The sequence below is a fragment of the Pseudophryne corroboree genome, chromosome 2 (assembly GCF_028390025.1).
Source record: "Pseudophryne corroboree isolate aPseCor3 chromosome 2, aPseCor3.hap2, whole genome shotgun sequence".
In the NCBI taxonomy this organism is placed as follows: Eukaryota; Metazoa; Chordata; class Amphibia; order Anura; family Myobatrachidae; genus Pseudophryne; species Pseudophryne corroboree.
Window position 1 is genome coordinate 684,805,296 of NC_086445.1, and position 11,459 is coordinate 684,816,754.

The window sequence follows — 11,459 nt, forward strand, 5'->3', positions numbered from 1 at the left end:
GTTCGGCACAAAGCCTGTAAGACAGGGATATTTACTAGTGAGCAGAATTCTCATCACCAGGGGAGAACATGGGAGTGTACTGCTTGAAGAGGTACAAGGATAGTAGACCTTAAGGTGAGGATATGAGTCATTCTGTATGACAAACAATGGGTTAATTTGCCCTGGGCACTGTTTCCATAACAGTATATGGAAAATGCTGCACTGCCAGTTATAATTCCACATTAGAAAACAATAGGGCAAAGATGTTAAGGGAGTTACATGTTTATTCTGGAGAACTTTGTTACAAGGGACCTGAGGAGCATATTCATTAGTGTGATTATTCTTACTATAACTATAGAGTATTTTAAGTTCCCTTTTACTGTAGACTGAAAGATCTGCAATAAAAGACTCAGTGCAATCAGTTTGATAGTATTTAAAAACAACAGATGGTAAATATATATAAATAAATATAAATGGTGCAGTATCAATTATTGTCTGGGAAATGTAACATGTTTAAAAAAAACACACACTGAAGAATAGATATTTTTTTTTATTGAGAAAGTTACAATAACAATAAAAGAAATAATGTAAAGTCGTCTTTACACTTGACCATATTAGTGTGAAAAAGGAAGAAACATGCTTCAATTATTATGATTTATTGAGGTATATTCTCAGTGTACAGGATGACACACAAGGGTCAGCCCTAAAATAGAAAGGAATACAAGCCACACCCATGGGTGCAGCTCCCCAACATGGGAGCAGGTGTGGCTAATGTGGAAGAGGTGTGGCCGGACCCCTCCTTAAAGAATCTAAAAAAATAAATAAAGTGTAGCCTCAAGCGCTGCACAGGCAGGGAGCTGGTGTCTGATCCGATAGTATTCTTTGGGGTCTGTGTACTAAGCCGTGGAGAGAAATAAAGTACCAGCCAATCAGCTTATGACATGTTACAGGCTGTGTTGACAGGAGCTGTTTGGCTGGTACTTTATATCTGTCCACTCTATCTCTCTTAGTACATTGGGGGTGATTCAGACTTGATTGCTGCTGTGCATTTTCGCACAGCGGGCGATTATCCATTGACTGCGCATATGTATGCACCACAATGCGCACGCGCGTCGCAAAACAACAACAAGCATCGCCGAACAGTGACAAATTGGTGCAAAATTCAATTGCACAACCATTTGCAAGCTGATTGACAGGAAAAGGCCGTGTGTGGGTGGTAACTGACCGTTTACCGGGAGTGTCAGGGAAAACGCACGCGCCGCGTTCCCAAGCGTTTTCAGGGAGGGCGTGTGACGTCAGCTCCGGGACCCGATTAGCCTCTTCTCATTGCACTGTAGGAGTAAGTCTGGGTTGCGCATAGACAGCACATAGTGGAAAAAACATTTGATGGTGAGTGAGGTGTGAATAGATTTGCAGCTGTCCGCAGACTGAGGGATATTTGTAGCTCGGAATAAACATGCGAACATACACTTGCATGGTCGAATATACATTCCCCCTGGGCGGCGAATATCTGAACGCAGGACAGAAAAATTAGCAGCCCAGCGATCAGGTCTGAATTAGGCTTAGTCTAGGGAAGCACCAGGAGGTGTTCTTAATTATCTAAAAGTGCAAGATTGGAAGTGGCTTCTTATCAACATTCTGAACATTGAAAAATGGTACCACACCAACCTCACTCTTCAGCTTCTGCCCTAATCTACACCCACCCTAACTGACCCGTTCTGTATATTATTATTCACTATCTAGGTTCAATTTCTCACACAGGGATATTACATTTATTCCAGCTATCTTCTACATAGGCACCTACTTAAACACCAAGCAAACATAGCACTGATGCAGGAGTACAGTACAGTATAAAATGTTGAATTTTACTATTCATTTTTTTATTATATATTTATATGGTGCCACAAGGATTTCATAGCACCATACAAAGGGTATAACAATGCCATCCCTTTTTCGGTAACCTACCTGCATCTTTCAAAACCTAATATAACTACTTTTAAAAACCAAAGTAAAAAAATAATTTAAGATAACCTTTGATGAATGAACTCTTTGTTCAGTGTTGTATTATTATTATTATTATTATTATTATTATTAATATTATTATTATTAACTTTGCTTAACTGTGTGAACTGACTTTTTACACACTTGTCAAAGGATAGCCTGTTGTATACTGCCACCTAATGGGCAAAATGATTATTATATACATGAATCCTTAATCTACTGTGTATGGCACTATAGGATTTATTTACTTATTTACATAATTAAAAAAAAAGTCCAGATTTTTTTTATTATGTTTTTGCCTGATATTTAAAAGGGAAATGCTTTTAGTAACTGGGTCTTGCTAGTAAAAGCATTGTCCTTTTAAACATCAGACATGCACCCAGAAGTGCCGGATTTTTTTAAAACTAATGCTTCGTAAACAAATATATATCTATGTATTCTCCATTCACTTCTCCTTATATCCGCTTGAGAGCTAGACTGTTCTAGACTCTGCTTAGCAGAGCAGTGGTGAATAGATGCTGTGCGCATGCGCACAGCGTCTATTTAGTGGAGACAGAAGGAGAGGGTGCATGCAGCGGTTTACGGAGCGCTGGGCATGCCCCCTCAGTGATGAAAATGGGGGTGTGGCTCGCGATCACAGGCCCTCCTGCAAAGTCACTCCCCTTTTTAATAAGCCATGCCCCTTTTCGAGAGTGTGTACCTCTTCCTGTAATGAGAAAGTTGGGATGTATGCTTACTGTTATTGCTACAGACCAGGGACGTATTGGCACCCTGGGACACAGACTCCACAGCTGCCTGCTGAGCTCACTGACTGGAGGACTGCTCAAGGCTCCAACCCATTCGCCCAAATGCCACGGATCCTCCTGGCGCAGGGCACTGTGAGATGGGAGAGACGTGATGACGCTGCGCCGATGAAGGGGTAAGCTGGGAGGGGGCGGAGCATGCAGGGAAAAACTGCAGCGCTGCCCGCTGTCTAGTATGTACATAGTGGTGTGCTCGATAGAGAAGGAGTCGAGCACACCACTACTGTACATACATTACAGCGGGAATTACTGTGAGTGGCCCTGTGGGTGCTGCTGGACGGTGTGCCCACAGAGCATATTTGCGGCATACTGGGGAAGATTGGCCATAGGGTTTACATTGAAGATTAACTGTGGTTCGATGTGCATGTGGGGCCTGTTTTGTTTGTTGACGTGTAGGGGTGTGCACCGGGCCATTTTTCGGGTTTTGTGTTTTGGATTTGGAGCTTCTTTGTGTTTTGGATCTGGATTGGTTTTCCCAAAACCACTCTTGAGGGTTTTGGTTTCGGATCTGTATTGTTAAAAAAAAAACACATCAAAACAGGTCAAATAACAGAATTTGGGGGTGTTTTTGTTTCTACGGTATTATTAACCTCAATAACATTCATTACCACTCATTTCCAGTCTATTCTGAACACTTCACAGCTCACAATATTGTTTTTAGGCCAAAAGGTTGCACCGAGGTAGCTGGATGGACGAAGCTAAGCGACAGAATTGGGCGGCACAAACGTGGCACATCTAGGAATGGCACTGCAGTGGTAGGCAGGATGGCAGTTTTACAAACTATGCCCAAAAAATGTTCCAAAGAGCACATAATGCAAAGAAAAGATGTGCAAGATGGAATTGTCCTTCAGCCATCCCACCCACCCTTATGTTGTATAAACAGGACATGCACACTTTAACAAACTAATCATTTTAGCAACAGGGACTGCCACACCTGTGGCTGAAATTATTGGTTTGTTTGGGCCCCCACAAAAAAAGAATCAATTGATCTCTCCCTACACAAACTGGCTCTACAGAAGCAAGATGTCGTCATCATCCTTCGATTTCTCACCCTTATCAGTGTGTACATCCTCGTCTTCACAAATTATTAATTTGGAATTATACACTGGAATCCACCATCACAGGTCCCTCTGTACTTTGTGGAGGTAATTGCTTGTAAAGGTCTTACTCGTGGAATTTGTAATTCATGATGAACATAATCTTTTCCACATTTTGGGGAAGTAACCTCCTACGCGGATCGCTGACAAGGTTCCCGGCTGCACTAAAAACTCTTTCTGAGTACACACTGGAGGGTGGGCAATTTAAGAAAAACAAAGCCAGTTTGTGCCAGGGTCTCCAAATTGCCTTTTTTACCTGCCTGTATTGAAACGGACTGTCTGATATGCCTATTTGGATGTTATCATTGAAATAGTCGTCAATCATTCTTTCAATGGTGACAGCATCATATGCAGTGACAGTAAACATGTCAGTAATTGTAGGCAGCTCCTTCAGTCCGGACCAGATATCAAAACTTGTTCCTGACTGATCTGCATCACCGCCAGCGGGTCTCTTAAGAAAATTTTATTTTTTCCTTGCAGCCGCAGTTGCTGGAGAAAATGAAAGAGGAGATGTTGACGTGTCACGTTCCACTTAAGCTGACAATTTTCTCACCAGCAGGTCTTTGCACCTCTGCATATTTGTGTCTGCCGGAAACAAAGATACAATATGGGCTTTAAACCTAGGATCAAGTACGGTGGTCAAAATGTAGTGATCTGATTTTAACAGATTGACCACCCTTGAATCCTGGCAAAGCGAATAAAGGGCTTCATCCACAAGTCCGACATACTTAATGGAATCACTCTGTTTCAGCTCCACCTTCACTTACTGCTGCTACTTTTGCAAAAGCCTGATGAGGGGACTGACCTGACTCAAACTGGTAGTGTCTGAACTAACTTCACGTGTGGCAAGTTTGAAGGGTTTGAGAACTTTGCACAATGCGGAAATCATTCTCCACTGCGCTTGAGTCAGGTGCATTCTCCCTCCTTTGCCTATATCATAGGTGGATGTATAGGCTTGAATGGCTTTTGCTGCTCCTCCATCCCCTGAAGCAATTAGAGAGTAGAATTCCACCGCGTTACCACCTCTTGCTTCAAGTGATGGCAGGGTAAGTTCAAGAGTGTTTGCTGGTGCTCCAGTCTTTGACACTCAGTTGCTGAATGATGAAAATGGCCACAAATTTTTTGGCCCACCGACAGCATCTCCTGCACACCCCTATCATTGAAAAAAAAATTCTGCACCACCAAATTAATTGTGTAAGCAAAACATGGGATGTGTTAGAATTCACCCAGATGTGATGCTCTCACAATATTGGTGGCATTGTCAGATATCACAAATCCCGGGGAGAGTCCAAGTGGGGTAAGCCATTGTGTAAGGATGTCCCTCAGTTTCTTTAATAGGTTCTAAGTGGTGTGCTTCTTACTGAAACCGGTGATACACAGCATAGCCTGCCTAGGAATTAGTTGGCGTCTGTGAGAGGCTGCTGGTGCTGCTACTGTTGTTGCTGCGGGTGGCAATACATCTACCCAGTGGGCTGTCAGAGTCATGTAGTCCTTAGTTTGCTCTGTTCTGCTTGTCCACATGTCCGTGGTTAAGTGGACAGTGGGTATAACAGAATTTCTGAGGGCACGGATGACACTTTTTGTAATGTCCTTGTACAGTCTGGGAATTGCTTCTCTTGTGAACTGTAATCTAGACATTTATTTGGTACCGGGGATACAGTACATCCATCATCTGTTTAAAACCCACTGAACTAATGGCGGATACTTGACGCATGTCTAACACTCGCATAGTTTTTATGGCCTGAGTAATCCGCTTTGCAACTGGGTGACTGCTGTCATACTTCATCTCCCTTGCAAAGGGCTGTTGAACAGTCAATTGCTTTGTTACAGCAGTACAAGTGGTCTTCCTGCTCCGATGAAGATCGACTACCAGCAGCAACAACAGCAGCATCAGTAGGCGTAGCACTTAAGGATCCTCCGGAGAAATCTTGGATAAGAGAGGAGTCAGTCATGCCTATGACATGGCCTACAGAACTACCTCTGATCCTGATTGAGGAGGAAATTGACAATGAGGGTGTTCGTGGTCTGGATTGCAGGTGCTTGGATACAACAGAAAAAAGGGAGCTAGGTGTCACTGGGCTAGTCACACTCCTAGCCAGAGTTTCTGAACTTGACAATGACTTTTGATGAATGTGCTGCAAGTGATGTATAAGGGAGGATGTTCCTAGGTGGTTAACGTCCTTACCCCTACTTATGTATTTACAAAGGCTATATATGGCTTGACACTTGTGTGGATTTGGGGAGAAATAATTCCACATCGAAGAGGTGGATTTTTTTGTATTTTGCCCAGGCATGACAATGTTTTTTTTTCATCCCATGGCCAACAACTGTCTCCACTGGTACCTTATTCAAACAAACCACATCCCCATCAGAATTCTCATCGGCTACTTCCTCCTCAGCACCAGCTACACCAATATCCTCATCATCCTGTTGTATTTATTTTCTATAGTGACATCCTCAATCTCATTGTCAGCGCATGGATTGGCGCTGCTCCTCTCAGCACTTGCAAAGGGCATGCAAATGGAGGAATGAGCCTCCTCTTCTGGTACAGTATGGTTAGACATGGCAACCACGGACCCACTTGGACTCTCCTTGGTTCCTGTACCTTTACAAGTGTACTTTTTTTTTTAGTTCTTCTACATGGAGGAGTGCTTACATTATCATTATGAGCTGCAGAACCACCAGTCATAAACAAAGGCCAAGGCCTTAGCCTTTCCTTGTCACTTCGTGTAGTGAATGGCATATTGGCAATTTTATGTTTCTCTTCAGCTAACTTAATTTTTTTTATCACTTTAAAATATTGTTTCTTTGACTTTACGTGCCTTGTATGCCATTGGTCATCGGCCTTAGCCGATGATGTTGATGGAATTGCATTGTTGTCATGACTAGTGGCAGCAGTTTCAGCACTAGTAATAATAAGTGGTTCCTGATCTTTCACTAGTTTTACCTCCATTTCTCACGCACTGAGTGAGGATATATAGCAGTAGTGTATGGCAGTACTAGTAGTCACTGAGTGACCTACCAATAGAAATATATTTTATTATTTTTTGCTTTGGAGCACACACAGAGGATATATAGCAGCAGTGCACGGCAGTACTAGTACTCACTGAGTGACGCACCAATAGAAATATATTTTTTGCTTTGGATCACACACAGAGGATATATAGTAGTAGTGTACGGCAGCCGCAGTACTAGTAGTCACTGAGTGACGCACCAATAGAAATATATTTTTTGCTTTGTATCACACACAGAGGATATATAGCAGTAGTGTACGGCAGCCACAGTACTAGTAGTCACTGAGTGATGCACCAATAGAAATATATTTTTTGCTTTGGATCACACACAGAGGATATATAGCAGTAGTGCACAGCAGTACTAGTAGTCACTGAGTGACGCACCAGTAGAAATATATTTTATTTTTTTATTTGGATCACACACAGAGCATATATAGCAGTAGTGTATGGCAGCTGCAGTACTAGTAGTCACTGAGTGACCTACCAATAGAAATATATTTTATTATTTTTTGCTTTGGAGCACACACAGAGGATATATAGCAGCAGTGCACGGCAGTACTAGTACTCACTGAGTGACGCACCAATAGAAATATATTTTTTGCTTTGGATCACACACAGAGGATATATAGTAGTAGTGTACGGCAGCCGCAGTACTAGTAGTCACTGAGTGACGCACCAATAGAAATATATTTTTTGCTTTGGATCACACACAGAGGATATATAGCAGTAGTGTACGGCAGCCACAGTACTAGTAGTCACTGAGTGATGCACCAATAGAAATATATTTTTTGCTTTGGATCACACACAGAGGATATATAGCAGTAGTGCACAGCAGTACTAGTAGTCACTGAGTGACGCACCAGTAGAAATATATTTTATTTTTTTATTTGGATCACACACAGAGCATATATAGCAGTAGTGTATGGCAGCTGCAGTACTAGTAGTCACTGAGTGACCTACCAATAGAAATATATTTTATTATTTTTTGCTTTGGAGCACACACAGAGGATATATAGCAGCAGTGCACGGCAGTACTAGTACTCACTGAGTGACGCACCAATAGAAATATATTTTTTGCTTTGGATCACACACAGAGGATATATAGCAGTAGTGCACGGCAGCCGCAGTACTAATAGTCACTGAGTGTTGCACCAATAGAAATATATTTTTTGCTTTGGATCACACACAGAGGATATATAGCAGTAGTAGTATGGCAGTACTAGTAGTCACTGAGTGATGCATCAATAGAAATATATTTTATTATTTTTTTATTTGGATCACACAGAGGATATATAGCAGTAGTGTATGGCAGCCGCAGTACTAGTAGTTACTGAGTGATGCACCAATAGAAATATAGTTTTTGCTTTGGATCACACACAGAGGATATATAGCAGTAGTGTTCGGTAGTACTAGTAGTCACTGAGTGACGCACCAATAGAAATATATTTTGTGATTTGGATCACACACAGAGGATATATAGCAGTAGTGTATGGCAGCTGAAGTACTAAGAGTCACTGAGTGATGCACACATAGAAAATTAAATATATTTTTTGCTCGGAGTCTGGATCATAGCAGTACTGTACGGCAGTACCAGTAGTGTGACGCATGACTGTAAACACAGTCGCACAGCCCCTTATAGACAGAGAACACCTGGTCCTGTACACCTGGTCCTATACACAGCCACAGTATGCTATATGCAGTGCACTACTATGCAGAGCCCTAACACAGTGACAGCACACCTACTCAAGCACCCCTAGTATCAAGGTTAACTCAACTCTCCTGCAAAACAATGCCTTTGCTGCTCTCTCCTGCCCCCTCTGCTCTCTCCTGCCCCCCTTTGCTCTCTCCTGCCCTCCTTCCCTAACTACAACATAGAAGGAAGGAACACGTACTTACTGTGCAGTCTCCAAGTCCGGAGTGAAAATGGCGGTGACACGCAGCAGGGATATAGAATCCAAACCCACGAGATCTGACAGCAGGATAATGACGTTTTGCCTAACTTTCGGATCCGAGTCAGGTGTGAAAAACCGAGCCTAACTCAGATCTACAAGTTCAGCGGGTTCGGTTCTCAGAGAACCGAACCCGCTCATCCCTAGAGGTGGTGCTGCCATCATGGTTACATAGAATACCTCTGGTTCTGCCCATGTGAGGCTACTTCTACAAATTTTTCCAGGGCCACTTTTAGTTCCCAATACGCCTCTGGGTGCATATGCACTGTGTGCAGGGCCAGTGCAAGGTTGCTTTGCTCGACACCCTAGGCAAAACTTCATCCTGTCCCCCCCCTCCCCCCCTCCACACACACACACACACACACACACACACACAAACCACACACCAGTATGCACTCTCCAGACCCTCAGGTTAAAGTTTGGAAGAAGCATCTTAGATGTTTAACAGTCGCATCTCTCAGAGCTATCCTTAATTTTGTGATGAACAGATCCTGGCGCCCTAGGCAGCTACCTAAAGTTGCCTAATGGTAGAGCCGGCCCTGACTGTGTGACAGGGAACGATGGCACACACCTTGTTTTTGAATCGCATTGCAGGGAAGGTAAGTATACATGAATTGCTACATAACAAAGCTATATATTGCATTGAACTGATGTGATATATAGTGAAAACTAACGGTATCCGATTGGAAGGTCGACCCTACTTAGGTCGTCATTCACTAGGTCGACCACTATTGGTTGACACTGTCAAGGTCGACATGGACAAATGGTCGGCACATGAAATGGTCGACATGACTTTTTTGAATTTTTTTTTTTTTTTTTTACGTTTTCATACTTTACCATTCACGTGGACTACGATTGGGAATAGTAACCTTGGCAAGCCATGCAAAGGGTCGTGGTACACTAATTGGGGTTCATATTCATGTTATGGAAAAATTACAACAAAAACTGTTCAAAAACCCATGACGACCTTTTCATGTGTCGACCTGTCCCGTGTCGACCATTTCCATGTGTCAACTGTTTGTCCATGTCGACCATTTCAAATGTCAACCAATAGTGGTCGACCTAAACATGGTCGACCATTCATACCAAACCTAACAATCCATAACTGGACTACAACAGACCCCACAAAGCCTTAGAAGCACATGCTAAGAAGCAGACTAAATGTAAGTAGTCTATGAATACAGTCAATGGTTAGGTCCAAATTGCAATAGGAGATTCTCCAATTTAAGATAGACTACTTGCAAACACCACGGAAATATTTCATCTTTGATTACATGAATTAGAAATCATCGCATAGAACTGTAAAAGATTGTCTAGAGTAGCACCTGTATATTAGCATTGCTGGCAGATATAGATGTGTCCATGTCCACATACATCTAGCCTTCTAGTCACGCCATGTCACGTCATGTCTTGGTACCGCCAAGCATCTTTACGTACAACTTTTTCCATTAAAATTTGTTTTATTTGCAAGTGATGCAAATAGGACGCTGATGCTAATGCTGATGAAAATGATTTGCAACATGCCTATATTCTGTGTGTGACTATGGCTGCATCTGCATATGGAATGGTACATTACAGTGTTTTCCTAGAAAACTGTAATATAGCATTTCGTATGCAGTTACATGAAGGTCCCGTTGCACAGGACCTGTCACCTCACTCACGTCAGGCATCTCCCACAACAAGCTTTTTAAAAGCTTTGGCTATAAGTGTCGACTGGATGTCAGTATAAAATCACCTACAGCAATTCATTAATACTAGTAAAAAGTAATTATACGCCAATGATATTGTAAAAATATTTTGAAAATGTATTTTTTCAATTGTTTCTAAATTCTGATGACAGATACCCAAATATATATATATATATACAGATAGATATGTACAGTGCTCGAAGTGGGCCTGTATACACCGGTATGGCATACATACAGGCACTTTGAGCACTGACTGAAAACCCCTGCCGCTACATTTTTTCAAATTCAACGCTATTCATGTGCCAGTTGGAGCTCTCAAACCGTCAGCCAATCAGGAGCGGCCACGTGGCAGATTTGAAATAGTGGCGGTCATAGGCGGGCCGGAGCCACACTAAAGGCCCACAGCCTCCTCCTCACCGCCGCCACCCATAGCCTCCACCGCCGTCCTCAGCCTCCTCATCCTCCTAAATGCCACCGACCACAGCCTCCTCATCCTCCGCAATGCCGGCCACAGCCTCCTCCGCACCACTGCTGCTCATTAGGTAATCTTACTCTGCTGACTTTCTCTTTCCCTACTGTATTTCCTTGCTGTCCCTCTCTCTGCCACTCACCCTGTCCCTATGTCCCTCTGTCACTCTCCCTGTCCCTATGTCCCTCTATCACTCTCTCTGTCCCTATGTCATTGCTGTCACTCTCCCTGTCCCTATGTCCCTGCTGTCACTTTCCCTGTCCCTATGTCTCTGCTGTCACTTTCCCTGTCCCTACTGTCACTCTCCTTGTCCCTGAATTTTGGCTCATTCCGTATGGCATAATGTGAATTTTGGCTCATTCCATGTGAATTGTGGCTCATACTGTGTGGCATAATGTGAATTTTGTCTCACACTGTGTGGCATAATGTGAATTTTGTCTCACACTGTGTGGCATATGT